At 33.5% G+C, this 27,459-nt stretch overlaps 1 protein-coding gene and 1 long non-coding RNA gene across 7 annotated transcripts in view; one reads left to right on the plus strand and one right to left on the minus strand.

The window, feature by feature from the left end:
* The window catches only part of LOC147834386 (uncharacterized), a 310,219-nt gene that overhangs the window by 107,639 nt on the left and 175,121 nt on the right, over positions 1 to 27,459 (minus strand). Inside the window, exons 5-6 of one of the 3 annotated variants that reach the window (XR_015503844.2) lie at positions 18,490 to 18,618; positions 13,162 to 16,510 (exon numbers count right to left, since the gene is read on the minus strand). This is a non-coding gene — a long non-coding RNA (uncharacterized LOC147834386). Of the gene's footprint in view, positions 1 to 13,161; positions 16,511 to 18,489; positions 18,619 to 27,459 lie in introns of those variants that run through there. The other 2 variants (XR_015503846.2, XR_015503845.2) reach the window with 2 other exon arrangements.
* prkg1b (protein kinase cGMP-dependent 1b) overlaps positions 1 to 27,459 on the plus strand; it is a 263,744-nt gene that overhangs the window by 98,804 nt on the left and 137,481 nt on the right.

The following is a 27,459-nucleotide window of genomic DNA, read 5'->3' on the forward strand; positions in this document are numbered from 1 at the left end:
AGAGGGGTTTTGGTCATTTCCAGGCTGGTTTCCAGCCATTTCCAGCCTGGTCTTAGCTGGTCAGGCTGGAAAATTACCAGCCAAATCCAGCTAAAACCAGCTTGACCAGCCTGGTTTAAGCTGAATATAGCTGGTTTTGGCTGGACTCCCAGCTTGGCTAGGCTGGTCAAGCTGGTTTTAGCTGGTCATCTCCCAGCCTGACCAGCTAAGACCAGGCTGGAAATGGCTGGAAACCAGCCTGGAAATGGCCAAAACCCCTCTAAAACCAGCCTGGTCGACCAGCTAAAACCAGCCAACCAGCCTAGGCTGGTTTAAGCTGGATTTTTCAGCAGGGGGCTCTGAGAGAAGAGCCAGTTTGTAAAAAAAAGTCTTGGTTTTGCTTGGTTTATAAATAATCAAACTCATTCAATGGCACAGCATCCTCTTTCACATCATCTCATAAACTTGATTTAATTAGTTAGTGCTGAAATATCGTATCGTATCGTGATATGGGTGTGAATCGTATCGTGTTGCATCGCAATATGTCACAAATGTATCGCTAATATATCGGATCGTATTCTTTGTATCGAGATGCGTATCGGATCGGCATTATAGCTTAGATGCCCAACCCTAGTATACATGCGTGTGGCCGAGCAGTTTAATGGAATAGAAATCAATCATATCGTTGTGTCTTACAATATTATACAAAAGGAAATCGGTTTCAGGTTGATTCGACTCTACTGTTCACCAAGGGAGCCGATCATAGAACAGAGCCGACTCGAAAGCTCAAACATTGCTAAATAACAGGAGTGTCAAAAATACAACATAAACTTGGTAAAACAACTACAATTTAACAATATAATAGGATGCAATGTCTAAACTGTGCAGTAATCTTATTTTAGAAAAGGTTGCAAAGATTTTTTTTTATTTGAAACAGTTTCATTTTTGTATCTTCAAACATTTACATGAATAAAGTCGTTTATGTTTTTTTTTTCCAGCTTAGAATTTAACTGAGCTTTTAATTGTAATTTATGAGGGATTTATAAAGCATAAATAGTCCTTACTTTAGGTCACGAAACTCCATGAAGTTGAGTTAATAAAGCATTTATTAACATACAAATTAATACTATATGCCTAAATAATAAGATATATAAATGTTAATTTGAATAGTTTTTTAATCATTTACTAACTCATTCTGAATGATCTAAAAAACAACTAACTATGCTTAACTGGTTAGTAAATGTTGCAATACTTAATTTAGTAATGAAAAATAAATCATTAACAAAGTATGAAAGTACAATCATTAATAAGCACATTATAAATGTGGTTACAAGTCAAGAATAGAGTATTTGTAGCTGCAGTTAAACTGCTTACTAACATTTATTAATGTAGAGTTAATGCTTAACAGATAATAAATTCACGATATGCTAATGCTTAATATATGGTTCATAGTGTGTAGTTATTATAAAGTGTTATCGCAATACCTTATATCTTATATGCTTATAAATTATATATGACATCATGAAGTGCAAAGAAGAATGTAACTGTGGTACTTGAGATAAGAGAGGATATATTTACATGTTTGCAAACTGACCGAGATCCAGTAAGAAGTGTTTAAGTTTGGTTTTAAAATAACTAATTTCTAATACAAGAACTGTGCCTTTAATTTTACCTGCTCAAAAAAAAAAAAAAAAAAAGAGGTAAACAAAACTCAAGCACAGAAGACAACAGGAGCATTTAGAGCAAATACACAAAAGTATATAATAATGCCGCTTGCTTTTTGAGCAAGTTCTTAAACACTTAAAATTGGCCGTTTTGTTCATACGCTCAAAAGAATGACTGTGATTGGCCTTAACTATCATCACTGTTCACTGAGCAGTGACTTGGACACTGTTTAGCAGATGTGGAGAAAACTTCCTCTGTAAAAACACGCTTGGGTCTGGATCCACAAGTGCTACTGTGACAGCAAAAAGGAAACATTACCTTACGAACACACCACCAGGCCAAAGGGTATTAAATAAGAGCTTTACAGCTTTCATTTATTTGAAAAATTACCCTAACCTATTAAAATTACCCACCTTCTAGTCAATTTATCTTCTTAAACGTGCAACAAAATTTACCTGAAGCAATGTATTTCATATTTCGGAAAAATGCAGAGGCGCATAATTCCAATTTCAAAGTAATGTCTATTATTTCTTTATACTCAAATGTTATATACTTGTGGTTATCATCATCTCCAAATTAATGATTCATTATTCTTTTTTTTTTTTTACAGTTTATACAGATATTGCTTCTATTGTTAATGACAAATCAGTTCATTCCATGTCAGTTGTCAACTGCATCCTCCAACTATACCACTTCTATATATATATATATATATATATATATATATATATATATATATATATATATATATATATATATATATATATATATATATATATATATATATATATATATATATATATATATATATATATATATACATATATATGTGCAAATTCAAGAATTTCAGTTGAACTTTATAGTAGCAGCACATCAGAAAAGCAAAGAAAAAACTAATGACACTTAAAAACATCAAGGTGAGACCAAGCAGGAATGATTTAGCAGAACCGAGACGTTCCCCAATGATCTCTACACAGTGTCTAGTCATAAACTACAAGGAGAATAAAGCTTCTCGGAGAGGTGAGTCACACTTATCGCACCACCGGCAGAATGAAATATACAGATGTTTATATCATTTCCACTACAAAAACATGATATGCTCAAGCTATCGCTGGGATGTGAGTCATGAAGGCGCTATAAAGGCCAATTAGTAACTTTTTATTCTTTAGATCTTAACGTTTTAGTACACACACACACACACACACACACACACACACACACACACACACACACACACACACACACACACACACACACACACACACACAGTCAATATGACTCAGAAAATAAGTGCTGACATTTGCAATAGCTCATTGCACCTGCTGGGAAATGAAGATTCAGGTAGTATATTAAATAAGAAAGCTCCAAAATGAAAATCTTGTCATTAAATTATGCTCATGCCGCTCCAAAAGCTGTGACTTTCATCTGCTGAACACACAAATGGATTTTCCTCCAATTCTGTTGCAGTGGGGATAGAAAGTTTGGTTTGATACGACATGAGGTACTGGCTGTACTTTTTTGGGGGAATGATTTATTCCTCATTGTGACCATATTCTTAATATAGTTATTACTTGTGCACTTACAATGAAGTTTTTACATTTTAAATATAAATATATATTCATGGATTATTATAATGAGGCCTAAAAGTGTTTTAGAAGTTCATAAAGTACTATGAAAGTTAAATACAGAGTTTATTTAATCTACTGTAGTTGTTCCACCGTGGTCAATTCTAGAACCATGTTTTTATTTATTTATTTATTTATTATTATGCACATTGACTATGTTAAATATCAAAATACAGTATGTTACTTGAATAGACTGGAAACTGTGTATTAATGATGCTTTTGCCCAGTATGTAAATATAATTGTCAATTTTGTGAAGTGGAAACAGGAAAGGGACCATCTAAACAAGTGTTTTTCAACGTTGTTCCTGAAGGCGCATCATAGATATATACACTAGATATCGCATAGGGACCCTGATCATGCGTCAATAGCGCCGCCACATTGGTTCAGTGCTCCCAGGACAAATGTCATTCAACCGCACTATTCAAGACAGTGTTATTACGTGAAGATGCAGGACTTCAGCGCTGTCTACGGGTGTAGTAACGAGCAAACAAAGAAAACAAAGCACAAAGGCAGACCATTTCGTAGGTAATATTAAGTTTTTTCTGTTTTTGTATGTTCTGAACTTTTGTGTTAATCAGGTAACGTTATTGATGATGACAGTCACTTACAGCATTCACCATACGGCAAAGCAGCTCCAACTCACACTAAACACTCGGCTTATGCTAGTTTTGTTGAATAAAATCAGCAAACAATGAAAAAAAGAAATATGACAACGAGATGCTGCGCTGCCAGAAACTTGTATTATTGTTGGCTAGTGAAAGAGTCGTTCGAGGGATTCATTCACAAACGAATCGCTCCCTCTGTCAGTATGAGAAGTGAAAGCAGGAGAGGAGCTGTGTTTCAGGACATAATTAGATCAAATTTACCAGGGAGGGTGAATAGTACATTTCTGTACACACAAACACAAGCTTTTTGTCAGGAATGCCCGTGCGGTCACTGATCCATCAATGTAGAAAAGTGATGTAAAATATACTTTTCGTAATTAGAAAAAAAAAAATTACATGCTAACATCCAGGAAAACTCCCAATCATAGATATATGTGTATATGTGTAAATCTCAGGCTTTGGATGGCCACAATCCTCCACTGTACCTTGGTTCCGCATTCATTTCAAAGGAGCGCTACCCTGTACCAAGATGGCGGCGCTATTGACGCATTCCGTCCAATAGACAACAATAGACCAGGCCACATCTAATGTATCTATGAAGGCGCACCAACAATACACATTTTCCAACTCTCCCTAATCAAAAGCAACAAATATTGTACTGCTATTGTGCCTCCGAAAACAGAGTTGTTAAACACTGCTCTAAACTGTCCATACATTGCTAAACAATCCAGCATTTTGTTCGGTAACACCATTAGTAATTTCAAGATGACAGGCAACACAGCGCTATCATTATTTATATGCTAGAGATCACTGAACTATTGTTCGTAACAAGCCACTTACACAAACAACCTACAAATTAGTTTGTTTTACAGGAGGGGACCCTCAATTTGGGTCTGGTTACCAATACTGTACAGTATGTTAACAAGTGAGTTGCATCACATCTATTTGATCTTGAAAGAAAGAAAGAGAGTAAAACAGACAAACAAACAGTAAGACGTTGTTTTCTTTGCCCTAGACCTCCCATTCGAGCCCTCATTAACTCTGCACGTATAGAGGAGAAAGGTCCCATTCAAAGACAGCCATTCATACAAAGCCTGCTCTTTGATTTCAGCATCCAGACTCATTAAGGGCATTAGCAGCTGAAAATTTAGAGAGCGACGCATTATCTGTTACTCCGCTTCATTGTTGCATTTAAGTGCAGTGAGTCACTTGTTGCCATAGAAACTCTTCCACATTGAATATTAGTGGTGAAATCCCCAGGGGAGATCATTTCACCCTTCTCTCTTTTTTTTCTCGGCAGTATCCCTTCGCTCAGGGTACGTCTGGCACAGAATGTGACTTCATTAATGCTAGCTTTTTTAATAAAAATACACATTGAAAGTTCAAGGCTGTTTAAGGGAGATAAAGCCAGAGATTTGCTCTTAAATGTGAAGCATTGTTGTCGCATTTGAAAGTTATCTTTAAATACCCGTTTGCTTTCTTATGCTGCCTTTTAAGAATGTGTTTCAGGGAAGGTTTGCGTTGTGTTTGTGATGTTTATTTCAGGCGTTTGTGAAAAATGGCCTTTTATAGCTCTCTTGAAGTCATTTAGTCAGTGTTTTGCAGTGATTTGTTTCCTCATTATAAAGTCAAGATCGCTCTGGACTGCCCATTGCTTCTAAAGATCATTGGCTGTGGGATTGTCTGGATGTCTGGCTGTGATTAAATGTCGCTATCTGCTATCATAATAACAGTTTGCTTTCTGCCAGAAATTCCTTTAATGACTGAATTTATAAATAGTTTTGAAACAAATCTTTGCACTTAACAAATAAAATTAAATATGTAGGCTAATGGATGTCTTCAGTGAGTTTCCTTACTGTAAGGAAGTAAAGCGTAAAAGTAAAGAGAAAGTAAAGAGGCCGAATGGAGGAGGCTCATTCTTTATCCTCGCGCTGCAGATGGCTTGTTTCTCGCTAGTGAAGTGTTCAGTTTTGCCACTTACAAAGTCTGCTATGTAAACAATAAATGCACCATGGTGTGACTCAACTGATTCTTAAAGGAAATGTGAGTTGAGACTGATTGATTTAATGCACATTACGCTCAAAACATACAAACATAACAACATACGCTCAAACTCATTAAGAGAATAAACACAACCCTGTTAACCCTGTTGTATTTTTCTGTCATCAAAATAACAAAAGTCAATTTAGACATTCCCCTAATGCTTTCAAGATGAAGATATTAAGATAAGAAAAACTCTGGCTATTTATTAGTGAGTTAGGAATCATCTGATTGGAGAATCACTCATGAGCTGATGCGGGAAATGCTGAGAACAATCAAAAGCATCTGATCCTCACAAAATTAGTTTATAAATAGACTTCACAATGTGAACCTATGTTTTGTATTGGTTTATTATGAAACGAATAAGCTCTGAACCAACAATAATTAATTTTTAATGTTTTATAATGCATGTATATCAGAGTATGTTTTACATTTATAAAGTGTGTGGATAATTACTGATAAAACAAGAAATGAATATTTAACTTTTGAGCCAGTGTTAAATTGTTAACTTGAAAATGTCAATTTAACTCTGGCCAGTGTGTACTATATATACACACTGGTAAATTGTTAATATTAACTCTTTCACAGTTGAATTAACACTGTCAATTTTGCTGTGTAAAATTCAGCTTTTCCACATCTCAAAAAACTGTAACACTGTATTGTTTCAATCTCAAAAATAGGTGACAGACAAACTAACTGCTGGATTAAAAATAAAAAAAGCTTTTTTTTTTTTTTTTTGAATTTGGTTGTCATTATATTGACGTTATCAAAAATGCATGTGAACAGAACTACAATATATTTAACACAAAAACTAAATAGTGATATTAAAGGATGTATGATATAGTGATACTAAATAGCCATATTCTGCTATACAGCTATATATACTAGCCCTAAAGTTCTTCAAGTGGCTCTAGACGCCCACATTTTTCACATAATGATAGAGAAATGGATTTGGACACAGATTACTGAACCAAACAATGAGGCATCAGAGCTCTGGGCTGATCCAAGGACAATTGGTTGGCATGGTGCTGTTTATAATGTTGTAAAAATCCATATATTGATAATTTTTGTGTTACTCATTGTTAATCATCTGCTGGCTAGACTGTGTGACAATAAAAATGCTGCATATTAGAGATTCCACACAGTCTGCACTCTTTTTAAATATATATAATTATGAATATAATAATGTTCACCTTTTAATGGGTGCATACAGGATAATGTTGTAAGTGGAATATACTAGATACTAAATGTCAACATCGTCTTTGCTTGTAGTGTATCGAAAATGTAGATTATGTAATCATCCAGATATAAAAATGAATTGATCTAAGAGGCATAAAGAGATATTAAACACATTATCATGATTTCTTAGCTGCATTTAAACAGTGTATAGTGTGAAGTTTATAATATAATTAAATTACGCTTGACTTGAAATATGAAGTATGGCAAATATGTTGACTCAGATTTTGCAAGGTCATTTTAAAACGAGTCTTAAACTATAATTGTTTTTTTTTTAATACAGTATATGATTTGATGCATTGGCATAAATTATAGCACATACCTACTGTGTTGAGAAAGCGTAAACTGTAGCTTAAAATTACAAGCTACTCAAAAGTTAAAGTGGCTAAACTGCGGTCAAACTACACTTCTAGCTATCTACAAGTTACTACCAAAAAAGTAGCTAGTTGCTGTATATTGAAACTGATATTATGTTCACAATTAGGGCTGCATGGTATAGGAAAAACAATTGCAATTGTTGACATTGCAATAGTTTGTTTTGCAGCAATATATATTGCGATATTAATGTAAATTTAAATACCTCTAAATAGAAAGACATTTTCAAAATTTATATTTTTCATAGTTCATCATGCAGAAATCTCAAGATTTAAAGTATTTAAATACGTTTATATTCCGTTGAATGATTATAGCTACTACTTTTGGATAATTCTGCATTACATTAACTCTTGTTCACCTTTCTGGAAACATTTTATAAGCTCTTCCCCAGGCTGATGAGGTCTTTGTTGGCTGAAATGCATTGCACTGCAGAGCGCTTGATTGTAAGCACATGTTTGCTAATGAGCGTAATGACTGGTCACAGTCTGGAGTGCTTGTTTCACAGTGTGAAAAGGACATGGAGATGTTGACGCAGACCTCATGTCCTGCTCTCGCTTTGCTCTTCTTCTAGCTCCACACCTCTTGAGATGTTAGTAGAGGAACGCTTTATTGAGTCTGATTAGGGTCATGTTCCCAGATCATAACCCTCTGGCTAACATGATTTGCTTGTTTGAAAGAAGTGACAGGGTTCTTGTAGAAAAAACGAGTCTGATTTAAAGTGTTTGAGCATTATTTAAACTGACTTCCAATGAATTAAGCTCTTGTTGTGCCTTCTTCAACTTTTCATTGTGGTAATGATAAGCAGTAATGAGACGAGCAGTTTTGGGAGAACTGTTTTATTCTATTCAGGCTTATAGGCAGTAAAGCAATCCAGGCACATTGGAAATTTGTTTAACATGTGAAATAGGTTGCTCTGGGTACGTTTTTTGCACATTTCAGATAAAACATCCACTAGAGGGCGTTGCTTATAATTTTAAGAATCTGAAATACGTTACTTTGGTTATATTTCGTTGGAAGTTTCAGATCCTTCTTGTACATGACCACAAAAAGGTAGGGCTTGATGTACAGATACTAGCGAACCACTTGTCGAAACCCAACCAATAAAGTTTTCAGCAGCAAACATAGAAGAAAAGTGCACTATACGACTACATAGATTTACCTTTATTTTGTATTGCTTTTTTTCTTTTGTGGACCTGTGCTTCCCCAGACTCAAACCAGAGCACTCTTATTTTGAAGTTCAACAACAAACAAACTGAGCTACACAGAAAACTGACCACACCAGAAAAGTTGTCCATATGGAGATAGATAGGTGGAGGAAATTTATTTAACTGCAAATCACAGACAATATTAAGTTGTTTTGTGTTATTTATTAAGTGTTGCGCAGAGAATTGCATGAAAATCATATTTTATTCACCAATACTGTTTATGTAAATATCATTAGTGTAAAAAGGAACAAAAGTTGTTGGCGTCATACTGCCTTTACCATTCACTTTACCTAGAACTGCAGTGAAATGTACAAGTCAGGTCCATAAATATTGGGACATAAACACAATTATAACATTTTGGGCTCTACACACCAAGATGATGGATTTAAAATGAAATGAACAAGATGTGCTTTAACTGCAAACTGTCAGCTTTAATGTTAGGGTGTTTACATCCAAATCAGTTGAACGCTGTAGGAATTACAACAGTTTGCATAATTGCCTCCCACTTGTTAAGGATCCAAAAGTAACAAGACAATTGACTTCTAAACTGTTCCATGGCCAGGTGTGTGTTATTGCCTTATCCCAATTACAACGAGGTCTAAAGTTCATCAAGTGTGCTATTTACATTTGGAATCTGTTGCTGTCAATTTTCAAAGATCCAAAGAGCTGTCACTATCAGGGAAGTAAGCCATCATTAGGCTGAAAAAAACTAAATAAACCCATCAGAGAGATAGCAAAAACATCAGACGTGGCCAAAACAACTGTTCGGAACATTCTTTAAAAAAAGTACGCAACAGGGAGCTCAGCAACATCAAAAGAAACAACTGCGGTGGTTGACCAAAGAATTCTTTCCCTAATGAAGAAAACATAAAAACCAAAAATGTCAGAATTGTGTCGATGTCCCAATATTTGTGGACCTGACTGAATATGCAGTGAAATGTAAAGGTATGCTTTTCACAAACATGTAAGCAAAAAAAGTGGGCAAAGTCTCTATCGCTCTTTCTACCTGTAAATATTTTTTAGTGGTTGCAAATAATGGACTAATTCCAGAAACAGATGTTTGATTCCATGCTCTTGTGAATATCAACACTTTCAATAACTTGCCGTTTTTGTACATACTCACACATTGATATAACCTGTATATGGAGTTATTTTATGAAAGCAGCCAGTAATGATGTGGGCTGCGAATGCTTTACATACAGTATCTATGTCAAATAAAATTAATTGAGTTTTGTTTGAGCAACTTGCAAACTAAAGCAATTAGTTACTTTTTTTAAGCCAAACATGGTTGCCTTAAAAGCAAAGAGTTGACATACAGCGAGTAAACCCATTGCAACTTGGAAACGTTAAGCTGATTCAACTAAGTTTATCTTGCACATAGTTAAATTACTTAATCTTACAGCAATGGCTTTACTCATTTTTAAAGGAAAGTCAACTAATTGGTCGATTAATATATATTTACTAATATCAATTAAAATTAAACAATTTACAGTGTAGATATGTGCTGGCTTCAGCAAACTTTTTCAGATGGTTTAGAAAAGTTCAAAATAATAATTTGCGCATGTGTCAATTGGGCCCTTTTGCTAAAAAATATGGATTAAAGGTAATGGTGCTCTAAATAATCCTCAGTTCTGTGCACAGACAAATCATTTCCCTTATGTTTTGTCACAGGTAATAACTTTTTGTGTGATTTTTATTTTTTTATTTTTTTATTTTTTGGACTCTTGAAATGGCTGGTAGCTGTTGAATTGAATTTTATGAATCACCAAGGACTTCAGTTTCAGCAAAAAATAAGTTAAAAAAAAAGTAATTCACATCTTAGTTTCTTATGAACCCTTTCTTTAATTATAACCTTGTTCTTTGTCTGACTTAAATATGATCCCCCTCCCCCTTCCTTTCAGAGCTGATTTGTTTGATTAATGTCCTAACTCTATTGATGATTTATTTAAATCATGATAAAGAAAATAGATGAAAAAAAAAACATTCCCAGAACCAAGGAAATATGAAATATGACATATAATATAATAAAATGAAATATGTGGCCACTGTTGCATTCTGTTAAAGCTCAGTAGGCTCCATAGATCATCTTTTCCTAATCGAGGTTGTTTCCTGAATGTCAAAGTAGTTTTTGAGTAACTGTAGTCTCAGCCACAATAACATAATTACTTTATTATTTACATTCCCTATCAGTTTAGCCAATTTAGCCATTATTGCCAATTGTATATGAAAGTTTTATAACATTATCATAAATATATCCCATACATATTTTACATGCAATAATGCAGTAATAATAATATGATTATTTTTCAGATGATACAGCATATTATAAAGGTGTTTAATAGGGATTATTAATCCATTATAATGCATTAAACTAATAGTTCACTTGAAAAAAATAGAATTAAAATTGAACCACTGTTTACTCACCTTCAAATGGTTACAAACCTTTATTTTAAGTTTCTTTTTCTTTTATTAGGAGGAAAGCTGAAAAACTGTAGCCATTGACTTCAATAGTAGGAACACAAACTGCAATGAATACCATTTTGAACAGGATTCTTCAGTATACGTTGTTTTTAATCAAGTGATTCTGGTGATGTGCAAAACACACATAGAGGGCAGGAAGTAAAAAAAAAAAAAAGAAAAGAAAAATTGAATAGGATACTGTAAAGGAAAGTCAGTATTTTTGTGATTTATACCAAATTTCAAAGGAGATATAAATAGAAAATAACCCCATATGTTGGCCATGATCCTTATATTATGAACAGAGTTTTCCACTGAACAAAAATATATTTGCCTGCCTTCGAGCCATACACTATTACGTGAATCTTTTTTAGTAAGCGCTATAGTGTTTTGAAGCATACTTGAATTAAACTCATACTAATTATATGGTTATGGCAAAACACTGTAGTAAATAAATTATCTAATTGGCCACATATTACATACACCATCACAATGCACCACTGTTTATACAAACGTTACAGTAATTATTACAGTTTATCAGTTTACCAACATTCTAGAGCATTTATTAACAAAAAGCTGACATTGTACACTACGCGTGGTTCAAAAACATAATAAATTACTATAGTTTTTTTTTTTCCTATGCGGATAGCGTTATATCTTCCAGACATATACACGAAAAAACAGATGAAAACATACAAAAGCGTGGACGCATAGTCTACATTATTATTATCATCATTATTTATATTCAGTTGAAGTCAGGATTATTAGTCCTTCTGAATTATTAGACCGCTTGTTTATTTTTTCCCCAATTTCTGTTTAACGGAGAGAAGATTTGTTCAGCACATTTCTAAACATAATAATTTTAGTAACTCATTTCTAATAACTGATTTATTTTAACTTTGCCATGATGACAGTAAATAATATTTTACTAGATTTTTTTTAAGAAACTTCTATAGCTTAAAGTGACATTTAAAGGCTTAACTAGGTTAATTAGGTTAACTAGGCAGGTTAGGGTAATTAGGCAAGTTATTGTATAACCATGGTTTGTTCAGTAGATTATCGAGAAAAAAATATAGCTTGAAGGGGCTAATAATTTTGTCCCTAAAATGGTGTTTAAAAAATTAATAGCGGCTTTTATTTCTAGCCGAAATAAAACAAAAGACTTTTTGAGAAAAAATATTATCAGACACACAGTGAAAATTTCCTTGCTCTGTTACACATAATTTGGAAAAAAAAATAATAATAATAAATTTGAAGGGGGCTAATAAATCTGACTTCAACTGTATATTTCTTTAGTGGATGGTAGACAGTGCTCCACAATAATAACTGTGTAGTTTTGCTCGCAGTAGCATTTTTTCTTTTATTCGGTCAATGAACTTAACCACCAACAAACGTTTACATCTCAATGTTCACCTTACAGTTGTTTATTCTGACGAAACACCAGTAAAGACATGGATTATTTCAAAACAAGACGGATATTTCATTGCAACAATTACATGGCAGGGTACGTTATATTTTCTGGAGTTTGTATAAGTGTGTTGGTGTTTGTACCTGACTTTATATAACACATTAACATATAATACACAAAGCTAGGCCTGCACTTTATTAGTGCTATCAAATGATTTATTGCGTTTAAAAATAAGTTTGTACACATTGATGTATTAAAAAAATGTTGATTACATGCCGCCTTTTCTTGAACTTTCTCCCTTTTTAAGCAAAAACTTTGGAGTTCTATAAAGCTGTTCAGCATTTATCATTTTGACTGATTTCTGAACATTCTTAACAATTATAAACAACAAAAAACAGAAACATTTTGATGTTCTGATAGTGATTCCTATGTGGAAAAATCACTTCCTGCCCTCACGTGTGTCATCAATGACGCATGTGAAAACAACCAATATCTTCTTTTGTCTTCAACAGAAAAAATAAACTCAGACAGGTTTGGAACAAGTGCAGGATGAGTAAATCATGACAGATTTTTCATTTCCTTTACTTGTTTTAACTAGATTATTTATCAGACAGTGCAACAAATGTCATAAAAAATAGTAGGTGTATTGTTATGCATTAAGAATGTTCTAATAACACACCATGAATACAGGCTTCATAGAAAGTGTTACTGTTGGCATTTTCCAGAATATAATAAAAGCAATTTTTACTTCAGTGGTTGTCACAGTAGTTTAACTGCCAGCTCAATTCATACCTAATATCATACGCATGTGTGCACATCAACATATGCTATTGCTGGATGGATGGGTGCTTGTGACATTAAACTGGTGCGTTCATTCAGTAATGAAGTCAGCTGTCTTTGATCAGGAAGCGATGTGGTGACAGGAGATGTTGTCCACGATCTGCTTTCTCTCGCTTTACAGTTTGCAGAGAACACCTCCCCAACATCCTGCCAACCACTTCACTGCGCACGGCTTGTAGCTCATGTTGTGAGGCCTGTGTTGTATCAGTTTGCGCCTTGTAAAACAAGGGGGAGGCAGACCGAATGCTTCTCCCGCTAGGCTGTGCTATGTAAACATGCCAGAAGAGAGATCGAGAGGAACTAACTAAAATACAATAGTGGAAGAAGTACACAGATCAGGCACTGGAGTACAAGTACAGAGACCCTACTGGAATATTAATGCAAGTAAAAGTATAAAATTCTCCTTTAAACTCAATACTTGAGTCAATGTACTAAAGTTTTTGATTTTTAAGGTAGCTTTTACGCAGTGTGTAACAGCTCTAAGTTAATGAAAACATTTAGCTGAGGTTAAAATTAAGGTGTTAAGACTTACTGGAATTCAATACCACTTGGCACTGATATTTTAAAAACTGGAGCATTTTAAAGCTGCAAAAATCAACTGGGGCCTCATGTACAAAGACTTGCGTTGAATTAATACTAAAACATTGAGTACATACAAAGCTGTACATGTGCGTACGCAGAAAAAAAATCAGATGTATGAAACACTGCGTATGCGGAATCCCAGGCATATTCTCTTTGTACATCCGAATTAACATAAAATTAAGCGCAACATGCACGAGCGCAAAACTCCTCACTGAACAATTGAAAAAGCCATGGTAAAAGCAAAGCAAAAAGAGAAACTTCACAGAATATGAATTGGAGGTGCTCCTATCAGAGTTAGACTGGAGAAAACCACTGTTATTTGCAAGTTTGTCCTCCGGAATAAATAACAAAAGAAAAGAAATGTAGTGGGAGAATTAAGGTGACGCGATTAACGCAGTGGGGTCTGAACATCGCACTGTGAATTATAAAAGAAATGGTCCGATGTAAAGGTGCAGATTAGGAAGAAAACAGCCGCACACCGTCAAAGTGTGGACCGAACATGTAGGAGAACAGGGGATGCTGAACTAACACCCTTTGTGGAGAGAGTTGCCTTAATTGTGGGCACCACTTTACTGTCTAGGGTAGTATCCGTGTCTGTGGGAGACACAGATGTATTAGGGGAACACTATGTTAGGGCGGTATAGCAGAACCCCTCCGCTCTTATCAAGGCAGCGCCACCTGCATTCCAGCTGCCCAATCGCCCGCTCTACAACTGACCGAGTGCAAGAATGGGCATCATTGTATCTGCTCTCTTGTTCAGTTTGAGGGTTGATGAGGGGGATTAACAGCCACGTTTTTAATGGATAAACGCAGTCTACTGATATGCAGTTAAATAATTAAGCTCAATAAACTGAAAAAAACAAACAAAAAAAAACTTAGCTGGAATAATATCTTTAAATACTAAACTCACCAAGAAGCCACCCATAGTGCACCCTGCAACCTTGAAGCCTCCTCGCTGTCTCTCTCACCAAATTTGGACCCAACTCAGCACAGAGCTCCAAGAGAATAGCTCTTGGAAGTCTGTAACGGCTAATAAGCCAGTCATCATCATGGGCCAGAAAACCACTGTAATCCCTAAAAACATGTTCCCTTCGGATTCAACCATTGACAATGTTCTCTAATAAGGCCAGCACTGCCATTGCCATAGACTTAGGGTTGTATACATTTGCAAATGCTTATATGTGCTAAATCACATAATTGGTAGAAAAAAAAAATTGCATCAATTAACCCATTTTATCAAGTATAAATGAATAGCAATGCTTTTCACATGTGTTAGTGCGATACTTTATAGAGTGCAATTGAACATAATTGCCTCTAGGAGTCGCCAAAAAGAATAAAGCAAACACACACAAGAAATACACGTCCGCCAGACATGAAGTTGGCGCGGACAAACGCACTCTCACATTAATTTTATCGTTAGGAAATCCAAACGTGAGCGTGAAACCTGGCGTACGCAAAGTTTTTGTGCATATGCAGCGTTGATACATGAGGCCCCTGGTTTGTTGAAAGCTAACATACGAGCGATCCACTGATGAATCGACTGATCTTCACTGCTTTAAAATGCTCCGGTATCCCTGTGTCTGTGGCTACACTCAGTAAACAGCAGTGAATTCGGTGAACTGATGACCTTCACAGCCAATCACAGTGATTTCTGTTGAGCATGTAAACACCATGGCAAATCAGCGCTGTTTAAGAACGTGCTAAACGGTGCTCAAATGTTAGCATGAAATGGACGTTTTTAAAATTTCAATCCGATTTGTATTGTATTCCAGTAACGTGACAACACTGATGTGAAGATGTTTTGCTTTGAACTGTCAAGTCAAGTTTTTTTTCTAAAGACGAGGTTGTGTGTAGTAAATGGTTAAAGTTTATTTTTACAACACAGTACACAACAGTATAACCCTTGAGCTTCCTGATGTTCTGTAAGTGCCACCTGCTGGCAGAGAGTGAATCTTCATTTTCATTTAGTATGTATACTGTTTTTTATTTTTATTTTGTACATGACATGTTTTGTATAGCATGGCTGAATCAAGCTAATGTCAGATCATATTTTACTATATAGTTTGCAATTATAGCTACAACCTAATTTAACACTGGAACTACCAGGATTTCATTACTATTAGAAGGACCAATGGTCTCTGGAATGTATGTTCGTGGTAGTGTAGATCTGTCTGTGAAAGGGTTCTGAGCAAAGCACATCTGTGATCATCATGAAATCTCATGATCTCTTGTAGAAAAAAAACAACAAAAAATACAATAAACCTTCATTCCAGAGACTCTATGGGTTTCGGTAGGTAAACTGTCTGGATGACTGATTCTCTAGATGTGCGCTGATGATAATGTCCTCAGTTGCCATGGACAACACAACTATAGCTGATCAGAGCAAACTGAGTTTGACTGAGCAAACTTTAACTTGATTGCTCTGCTAAAGCTGTGATCACAACTTGTGTGTGGATGTGTGAATCTGGAAACTGCTTATAGCATATTCATTTCTAAAAAAAAAAAAAAAAAAAGCTCATTAGGATGTAGTACAGTCATGCCATTGCTATGATTTCTTTTTTTGGAGGCATTTACTTGTTTGTTTATTTGTAATTCAGTTTTTATTTTATTTTCCAAAACGAATATGGAACATTTTATAACAGTCAAAAAATACTTAACAATTACCACCCCTTATATGTCCCCTCTGCTCATCCCATTATGCACACATCAAGAGTCACAGCACAAATATAGTTCATATATAGTAGTTAATAGAGGCCAAGTAATTAAATAAATAAACAATGAAATAAATACATACAGTTGAAGTCAGAATTATTAGCGCCCCTGTTTATTTTCCCCCCAATTTCTGTTTAATGGAGGGAGGATTGTTTCAGCACATTTCTAAGCATAATAGTTTTAAAAACTTATTTCTAATAACTAATTTATTTTATCTTTGCCATGATGACAGTAAATAATATTTTACTTTATATTTTTCAAGACACTTCTATACAGCTTAAAGAGACATTTAAAGGCTTAACTAGGTTAATTAGGTTAACTAGGCAGGTTAGGGTAATTAGGCAAGTTATTGTATACCAGTGGTTTGTTCAGTAGACTGTCGGAAAAAATTTGCTTAAAGGGGCTAATAATTTTGTCCCAAAAATGTTTTTTAAAAAATGTAAAACTGCTTTTATTATTGCCAAAATAAAACAAATAAGACTTTCTCCAGAAGAAAAAATATTATCTGACATACTGTGAAAATTTTCTTGCTCTGTTAAAAATAATTTGGGAAATATATTAAAAAAAAAAAAAAAAAAAAGGGAGCTAATAATTCTGACTTAAACTATATATATATATATATATATATATATATATATATATATATATATATATATATATATATATATATATATATATATAAATTTAATAAAAAATGATTTAATTTAATTAAAATATAAATTAATCTAATACAATAGATTATATTTTACATTCTTAATATCAGATTAGGTGTAAGTTTCCAAGATTTCCTTAATAAATAAATATAGAAAAATATTAAATATAGATTTTCCACATTGGTAGAAATGTGTGCAACACATACATGTAAATTATATAAATATATTACTGCATCTATCTTAAACAACATTTTAGAAAACTTGTAATACAAATGTTTGTAAATCTTAATGTAGTCAATCAACTGGGAACATTTGTTTTTTTTACCCTATTCACTTGCAGTATTTTAATGGCTTGAAGTTGATTATGAATGATGAGGTCCACTGTTACTGTTACTTTGGGAATAATGAATATATAAACAGGGCCGCTGTTGGTCAAAAAGCTGCTCTAAGCGAGATTTTACTGTGGTGCGCCCACGGAGGAACACAAACACACAAACATATGTTTAAACTTTTATTTATTTATTTATATACAGTTTAATTCAAAATTATTAGTCTCCCTGAATTATTAGCCCCACTGTTTATTTTTTTCCCTAATTTCTGTTTAACGGAGAGAAAATATTTTTCAACACATTTTTAAACATAACATTTTTAATAACTCATCTCTAATAACTGATTTATTTTATCTTTGCCATGATGACATTACATAATATTTGACTAGATACTTTTTAAGACACTAGTGTTCAGCTTAAAGTGACATTTAAAGGCTTAACTAGGTTAATTAGGTTAACTATGCAGGTTAGGGTAATTAGGAAAATTATTGTGATAATTTTGACCTTATAATAGTTTAAAAAATAAATAAATAAATAAACACTGCTTTTATTCTAGCCAAAGTAAAACAAATAAGACTTTCTCCAGAAGAAAAAATATTATCATTAAAAATTCTGACTTCAACTGTATATAAATATGCATATAAACACTTAAAATTATACCTAATTTAATAAAATTATACTTAGTTTAATACTTAATTAGTTTACATAAAAAACATGAACGTGTTCTGTAGAAGTTCAAACATTTACAAAAGGTAAGGCATAAAATCCTCTCTGTACCTGCATAGCTGGTTGACGGACAGTTCTCAGTGCAGCACTTTGTTTGTACCTGTGCAGATGCTGGTGCCTCTGGAGCAGTGCTGGATGATACCACATCATCTTCTTTTGTGATAAATTACAGCATTGAACCTTCATGTACAACACAGAAGACATTAGCCATTTAAAAAAGCACATCAAGCACTCATTCATAATGTTTACAAACTACAACCAAACTTTTTACAAAAACCACAAATTATCACTGGGTGATAAATACTATTTAATGCAATATGCAGTTGAAGTCAGAATTATTAGTCCCCTGAATTATTATCCCCCCTGTTTATTTTTTCCCCAATTTCAGTTTTTTTAAACACATTTCTAAACATAATATTTCTAATAACTCATTTCTAATAACTGATTTATTTGATCTTTTTCATGATGATAGTACATAATATTTGACTAGATATGACAGTTCTATACAGCTTAAGGTGACATTTAAGGGTTAATTAGGTTAACTAGGCAGGTTAAGGTTATTAGGCAAGTTATTGTATAATGATAGTTTTTTCTGTAGACGATCAAAAACTATATAGCTTAAAGGGGCTAATAATATTGACCTTAAAATGGTGTTTAAAAAAATAAAAACTGCTTTTATTCTAGCCGAAATAAAACAAATAAGACTTTCTCCAGAAGAAAAAATGTTATCAGACATACTGTGAAAATTTCCTTGCTCTGGTAAACATAATATGGGAAATATTTAAAAAAGGAAAAAAAAATTCAAAGGGGGGGCTAAAAGTTACATTAGATGTTATTACAAACATGCAAATCAAAGACAATCTGTTGATGAATAGCCATGATAAAGAGTTCTGTATGAATACTTAAAAATGCATCTGCCATTCTGACAACAACGTCTCACAAAAAAGAAACAGTAAATGTTTTTGGGTCACAGCATTCAACAAACATATGAATTGCTTATACAATGTGTTTGTCACTTTGGAACAATATTCCAGTAAGCTGACTGGACCACCCTCAGAAAAGTAAGCATAACAAGACAAATAGTGGTCAGTATCATTGTGTATATTCGATGTGATCTCATTAATTGTGCATACGCTGTAATTCTCATTAACATCGTCTATAATACATTTCAGAGACGCTGAGACATATTGATAGCATTAGTATTTTATGTATGAATACAACTTTACATGTACGACTTTTTTTTCAAGGATTTTATCACATCTAGCTACCAACTTTATTTACACTTGTTTTGCATACAATGATATTAAAGGTTTGGTCCCAATTTGATGCATATTCTAAATCAAAACCAGTTAAAACTATAATAACAATATTTATTACAACTTTTTAGTACAACTAAAATAATAGTTTAATATACTATAATATTATATACTATATTATAATATTATATACTATATTAATATTTATGTCATGTTGTGGTGTTTGTCTGTTATAATAAAGGTAAAGCTTGTGTTCAGAATGAAACTGCAGCATCGGCTGGTAGAGTCCAGCAGGTAAAGGAAGTTAGCTTGAAGAAATGGCTGCAATGGACTTGATTACTGCGTTTGTAATTGAAAAATCAATTCGGTGGTCAAGATTTTGCTTTGTTTTCTCTCTGTAGGAGCAGTTATTAGTAGAACAGTTGTGTTGTTTGTGTGCTGGGTTTTCAGCTGGTATAATTCAGCTCAGCAGGAGGGACTTCATATTCCTGCTAAATGAAGCCATTTTTCTGGGACTCGTGAGAATGGGAATGATAAACCACAAGCACTGCTCTGACACATACAGTGTTTATTGCATCCATCAGAGTCTGAATTCACATTCATCGCTTTTGGAAACTGAAGGGTGTCTTGGCAATAAAAGCAAGCTAATTTATTTTCTACATGTCAAAGTCATGTAATGATGTTTTGCACTTCATTTAATTTCCAAATCACAAGAACTCTAGAAATATATTCACATTTTGAGTATTTATTAAATGAGTAGGTCCCACTTTATATTAAGTGTCCTTAACTACTTTGTACTTACATCAAAAAAATAAATACAATGTACTTACTGTGTTTATAATGTATTTGAGAACACGTGGTGCTTTTGAATTGGGATAGAGGTTGGGTTATGGACAGGTTTGGTGGCATGGGTAGGTTTAAGGGTGGGTTAAGTTGTAAGGGATGGTCAACAGTGTATATACAAATGTAATTACAAAAGTTAATTACAGATGTAATTACATACATGTATTTAATCAAGCATAAGTATACAGTAAATACATGTATTTACACAATAAGTACATTGTAACAAACTATTAAATCCTATGTAAGTGCATATTAGTTAAGGCCACTTAATATAAAGTGGGACCAATGAGTACAATTTAAAAAAAGTCAGAATTATTAGCCTTCCTGTATTTTTTTTTCTTTTATTTTCAAATATTTCCCAAATTACTTTTAATCGAGCAAGGAATTTTTCAAAGTATTTCCTAAAATATTTTTTCTTCTTCTGGAGAAAGTCTTATTTGTTTTATTTCGGCTAGAATAAAATCAGTTTTAATTTTTTTTAAAGCCAATATTATTAGCTCCCTTAAGCAATATGTTTGAAGGTCTACAGAACAAACTGTCATTAAACAATGATTTGCCTAACTACTCTAACTTACCTAATAAAGCCTTTAAATGTCACTTTATGCTGAATACTAGTATCTTGAAAAATACCTAGTCAAATATTATGTCCTGAAAAAACAGCAAAAATAAAAGAAATCAGTTATTAGAAATGATTAAATAAAACTATAATTTAGAGATGTGTTAAACAGAAAATAAACAGGACAAAAAAACATATAGGGGGTAATAATTCAGGAGGGCTAATAATTCTGACTTTAACTCCATACACAGTGCTCAGTATATATGAATACACACCATTCTGAAATTAATATTTTTATCCATTTCTGAGTGAATATGGGTAATATATATTGGTGCATTTAAACAAAACAGATTTATTTGTTTAAGCAAAATATTGCAAAATAAATAAATAAAAACAAACTTCATCATTTCAACAAAATTGTATACATTTAGTTTTTTAATTTATGCTATTTTTGAAATTTTTATTTAATTTTTTCCCTAACATTTACATTTAGGCTACTCATTTTTGAACCATTTTTTAACTAATTTTGTTAGATTAGCTCCAGATGTGGCTTCAGTACTGACTAATGTATATGCACAAATATAATATTAAAGCATCTTATAGAAAATATTCATTTAAATGAGAGATTTGTGGGGGGTGTACTCAAGTATGCTAAACACTGTATATGTACATACTATCTAAAAAAACAAACAAACTTTTGTACATTTCTATTAACATTAATAAGCAGTAAATAAATAATATGTAAATAACAAATAATTCAACAAAACAATGCATTTAGTATCTATATAGAAACTTATTAGAGTAACTATATAACAACATTTCAAAATAAGAGTATTCAGTTTTTACACAGCGTTTACTTTCTTGATTAAAATTTTTCTAGATTCATTTACAGTTGTTTGATCATTTGAGGGTTGTAGCGTCAAGCTGGATTTGTACTGCATCGTCCACCTCTCGAAACGGACAAGGCTTTTATACTTGCTGCGTTCTCCGTTGTAATATTCTTTAAAATGACAGAGGGCGGTCAAAAGAAACTGACGGTAAAGTCAGACGGATAAACAGAGAAATAGGAAGTTTCCGGAACAACGTCATATCATTAATAACGATCAAGAATTTTAAACTGAATATTTGTATAAATCATTTTAATGATGAAGGATTTTGATAACCATTCAAGATTTTTTTAAATCAAACTTTGATGCATCACTTCCTTTTGTTCAAATCTACAGTTGATATTGACAGTTGACAGCTCTACCTATTATAATTTAATGAAATATCCATGACGAGAACATATTTTACTCCACAAATTTTTTTATTATAGCAAGAATAAAAGCAAAAAAACTTACACTTTCTAAAAAAAAAAAGACACATTTTTTTTACATTTAGCCCGCTCCACAATTCACACATTACTGTATATGCTAAAAAAGCAATAATGGTCCAACATTCCTGACCATTATCACCAATAAAGCGTAGAGAAACAGGCCATCAGCACACCGGAAACCGATAGGTTCAAATATTCCTTAACAGTTCTTTAAAGAAAATATGCATCCAATTTACTGTTTTTTTTTTTTTTTTTTTTTTTTTGATGTTATCTATTCGTAAACTCTGACATGTGCAAAAACAGCATCCCAGTGCGTCTACGTCCTGACGCTGGATAAAACATTTCATAAGAGGACAAACATAAACATTTGAAAGAAGAATAAATATAAATAAAAAGCCTATAAGATTTTGCATTTCATTTCTAAAAAAAAAAATCAGCTTAAAGTCTACAAATGAATTCATGAAATGATTTTAAAACATCACAATATAAAAACAAACGTCTATAATTCCAGCAGTTTAGTTGTTTGTGAAAGGAAGAAATCAAATGTACCTACAGTAATACTACAAATCTTACAGGTCTATGAAGATTGCGAGCATGAGAAAACCAGTGAATTTAATCACTGGTTTCCAGGCAACCATATGCTCCATCCATCCCAAAATGATTCATAATGCAATTAGCCACAGACACTTCATGCATGCAAAGTTTAGTCAGTTTTCTCCACGGGGATTAAAAGTTTTTTTTGCCAATCAGCAAGAGTATTATAACAGGTCAGAGAAGCCAAACCACAAGCTCAGAGAAACTAGCTGATTATATATTTGATCATGCGAAATCCCTTATTCCAACTTTAAAGTTTTGCTACTGAGTGAAAGTAACACTTCAGTCGTCAGAACATGATCAACAGTTCACAAACTGGAGTATTTCAAATGATAAATATTTATTAACCAGGTTTCCTGACTTCGAATACCCAATGAGACTAAAACAGGTCTATAAATATAGAGATCTATCAAAAGTGTATTTAAATATTCTGCTTTTAATTAACATTAAACATTGTCATTCATAATATCACACATCACAAGCAAAGATAAAACCGTTGATATAGCAAATGGCTACTAGGGGTGTACAAATACACCAATGACATGGTTCTAGTATTGGACCTACAAGAAGGTTGTGTTTGGTTCACTTTGCTGTGGGGCAAGGATTGTGGTGTGGCACACTAAAAACAACAAATAGATTTTTAACTTAATAGTAATAGTTAACTTAAAAACAGTAGTGACACTTTATTTGGAGCCTTCATAAAACTCATGAAACCTTTATAATCATGACATGACACATCATGAATGTAAATGAGATGCATGCTTATAACAACTGTTTTTGTGTCACTTGCAAAGTTATGTCATTTTAAATGCAAAGATGACATTATGACAACTTGACATCACCAAATCAACATAATGTCATAAATATTATGACATGAGGCCATGATAATTGTCATGAATATTTCTCTGATCACTTTTGTAGTGTAACAGTTTGTCATTGAAATTTGACATTAGTTTGTCAAATATTTTTAAGAGCATCATTAATATTTTATGACAAATTCAGCTCTTATCAATGTGCTTTATGACAATAATGTTTGACATATACACTCACTGGCCACTTTATTAGGTACACCTGTCCAACTGCTCAACGAACATTTCTAATCAGCCAATCACATGGCAGCAACTCAATGCATTTAGGCATGTAGACATGGTCAAGATGATCTGCTGCAGTTCAAATCGAGCATCAGAATGGGAAAGAAAGGAGATTTAAGTGACTTTGGATGTGACATGGTTGTTGGTGCCAGACAGGCTGGTCTGATGATTTCAGAAACAGTTGATCTACTGGGATTTTCACGCACAACCATCTCTAGGGTTTGCAGAGTATGGTTTGAAAAAGAGAAAGTATCTAGTGAGTGGCAGTTCTGTGCGCAAATGCCTTAATGATAACAGAAGTCAGAGGAGAATGGCTAGACTGGTTCCAGCTGATAGAAAAGCAACAGCAACTCAGATAATACCTTGTTACAACCGAGGTATGCAGGAGAGCATCTCTGAACACACAAGTCCAACTATGAGGCAGATAGGCTACAGCAGCAGAAGTCCACACAAGGTGCTGCTCCTGTCAGCTAAGAACAGGAAACTGAGGCTACAATTCACACAGGCTCACCAAAACTGGCCCCTTAGTACCATTTGAGCATCATGTCAACGCCACAGCCTACCCGAGTATTATTGCTGAACATGTCCATCTCTTTATGACCACAGCGTACCCATTTTCTTCCAGCAGGATAATGCACCATGAAAAAGCCTGAAGCATCTCAGACTGTTATTTTTTTTAACATGACAATAAGTTCACTGTACTCAAATGGCCTCCACAGTCACCAGACCTTAATACAATAGAGCAGTGGTTCTCAAACTTTTTTCACCAAGTACCACCTTAGAAATAAGTCGTCTCTCCAAGTACCACCTTACGACGCTATTTTTTAACCAGTATTAAAAAATAGCGTCGTAAGCCTAATTAAGCAGCTACAGGTGTGCACAGTTTTAAAACGATGCAGATTAATTCCTATTATTAAGAATATGTATTATTGTCAGTCACTTTAAACATTTGAAATAGTCTGAACATTAACTGTGCTTGCAGATAAAAAAAAAAAAAGTTTTAGTTAAAATGTGTTTTTAAAAGTTCTTAAAGTAAAAAGAAAACTGCTGTACTTAAATCTAAAGTATTCATAGTAGCCTATTCATCAAAAGCTGGAAATGCTGCTTGGACCTTATAAATATAGGCTATATGTCATATTCCTACACTTTCAGACAAATCTTGAAATAAATGTTAAATGTACATGACAGGGTTCATACAGGCACAGCCTAATGAAAGTCAATTCCAGCACCTATTTTTTTTTCAAGACTGACATGCTATGTATTGAAGACCTGAAATGTATTCTCAGCAACCCATAAAACATTGCATAGGAATAGATACAAATAAAAACCATTAATAATAATATTTATTAATCATATATTAATAATAAAATAAATCTACACGAAGTGCTTGTGAAATCTTTTTTGTACTCAAGTAAAAATATTATTACACTGCTAAAATAACAAAAATTTAAGTAAATAATACTAATATTAGGTAAAAGTACAAATTACTCTTTTAAAAAGTACTAGTTGGTTATGTTTGAAAAAAAAATCTGATTTTCATTATGAAATCACTTTTTTTAAGTGTAAACCTAATTTAATGGTTGGATTGCTTACATCCCAAAGCTACATGTATAATTTGCACTAACAAAGGAAGTATAGTCAATTTTTCCTTTCATGACAATTAATCTTTTTCAATAGCACTGGTAAAACTACCAAATAATCTTTAAGGCCATAGAGACACTTTTTGCCCATTTTTAAAAATATATATTTTTAAGCTTTGTAAGGTTAAATTGAAGTATATGGTAAAAAGATTTAAATTTAGCGTTTTATTTACATATTTTACACTATTTTCTTTACAATATGGCAAATTTGTTTCTTAAATAGCTGTACATCACATGTAAATTTTATTTTACACTTGATCTTAATCTAAAATAGAAACGTAAAAAATACAAGTACACTGTCAGTAAAAAAATAAATAAAACAAATGAATTCATTTTACTTGAGGTATTTGAAATATGACGACACTACATTTATCAAAGCAGTGCTTTAAGAGCCTTATTGTAAATTGTGATAAATAAACAATAAGTAGGCTAACAATGGATTGCTTTGACCTGTAATGCTTTAGGACAGATCAGAATACAGCTAAATGTATAAATCACACAAATACCTCATCCAGAAACATTTCCAGCATAATTCTTTTGTCGTAAAGAAATAAAAAATGTTCCACCTTTGCGAAAAGTAAGTTTCACTTCACAACACAGCCAAATAAGAAGACCATTAGCATTGTCATCGATCATTTATCAATCTATTTCTAAATATTTGATAACTTTGAATACTTTTGACTAAATTTAGTTAAGGAGCAAAGATAAATAATGTCTACTTTAATAGTGGAAAGATCGCGATTGTATTCTATCTGAGCACACACGCGATCATGAGAGCACTTGCAGTTCATTTCAAAAAAGCCTATTTAAGAGCTCGCATATCTGTTTTAGCGATTTGCGTACATGAATGCGCTCTCGTTTTAAAATAAAGCACTCGCCGCATTTGCAGAAATGAGTTATTGCGCAATACCTTCATTCCCGCGCCGCCATTCAGAATGTATTTAGAGGAGTGACAGGTCAGAGGCGAGAGACTGGCTGTTGGAGAGCGAAACGTGTATGAAGATCATCAAATAGGCAGGAAATATGTCCGCGGTTTAATTACTCTGCTAGACATCTCTGCAGTGAAAACATCCGAGAAGCATTATTCCAACAAAACATTTGTTTTTAAGTTGTTTTTTCTGTCTCTGCAACACAGAAAGCCTTTGTCCCGCCCTTACGTTTCACGCAACTAGACAAGGTCGACTGTGATTGGCCACTTTTCATGTCAGTCAAATCAAGCTTCAGAATCAATTCTTAAACTTTGGAAACAGATTTTCAGCAGCTTATGACACAGTGCACTAAAATAAACACTCTAAGCACAGCGCTGTGATCGTACGCTTCACAAAACAGCCAATGCTGATCATATCAATGTTATATTACGCATTAAAGGATTAAAGTGTTAATTGTTTCTTTCATTATTCAGCGATTCCTCCGCGTACCACTAGGAGGAAGCCCGCGTACCACTAGTGGTACGCGTACCACAGTTTGAGAACCACTGCAATAGAGCATCTTTGGGATGTGGTGGAATGGGAGTTTCGCATCATGGATGTGCAGCTGAAAAATCTTCAGCAACTGTGTGATGCTATCATGTCGATATGGACTAAAATCTCTGAGGAATATTTCCAGAACCTTGTTAAATCTATGCCAGGAAGGATTAAGGCAGTTCTGAAGGCAAAAGAGGAGCCAACCTGGTACTAGTAAGGTGTACCCAATGGGTGAGTGTATATGTTATGTTGTCTTGGTATTG

Source organism: Danio rerio, chromosome 12, assembly GCF_052040795.2.
Source record: "Danio rerio strain M-AB ecotype USA chromosome 12, GRCz13ab, whole genome shotgun sequence".
Lineage (NCBI taxonomy): Eukaryota > Metazoa > Chordata > Actinopteri > Cypriniformes > Danionidae > Danio > Danio rerio.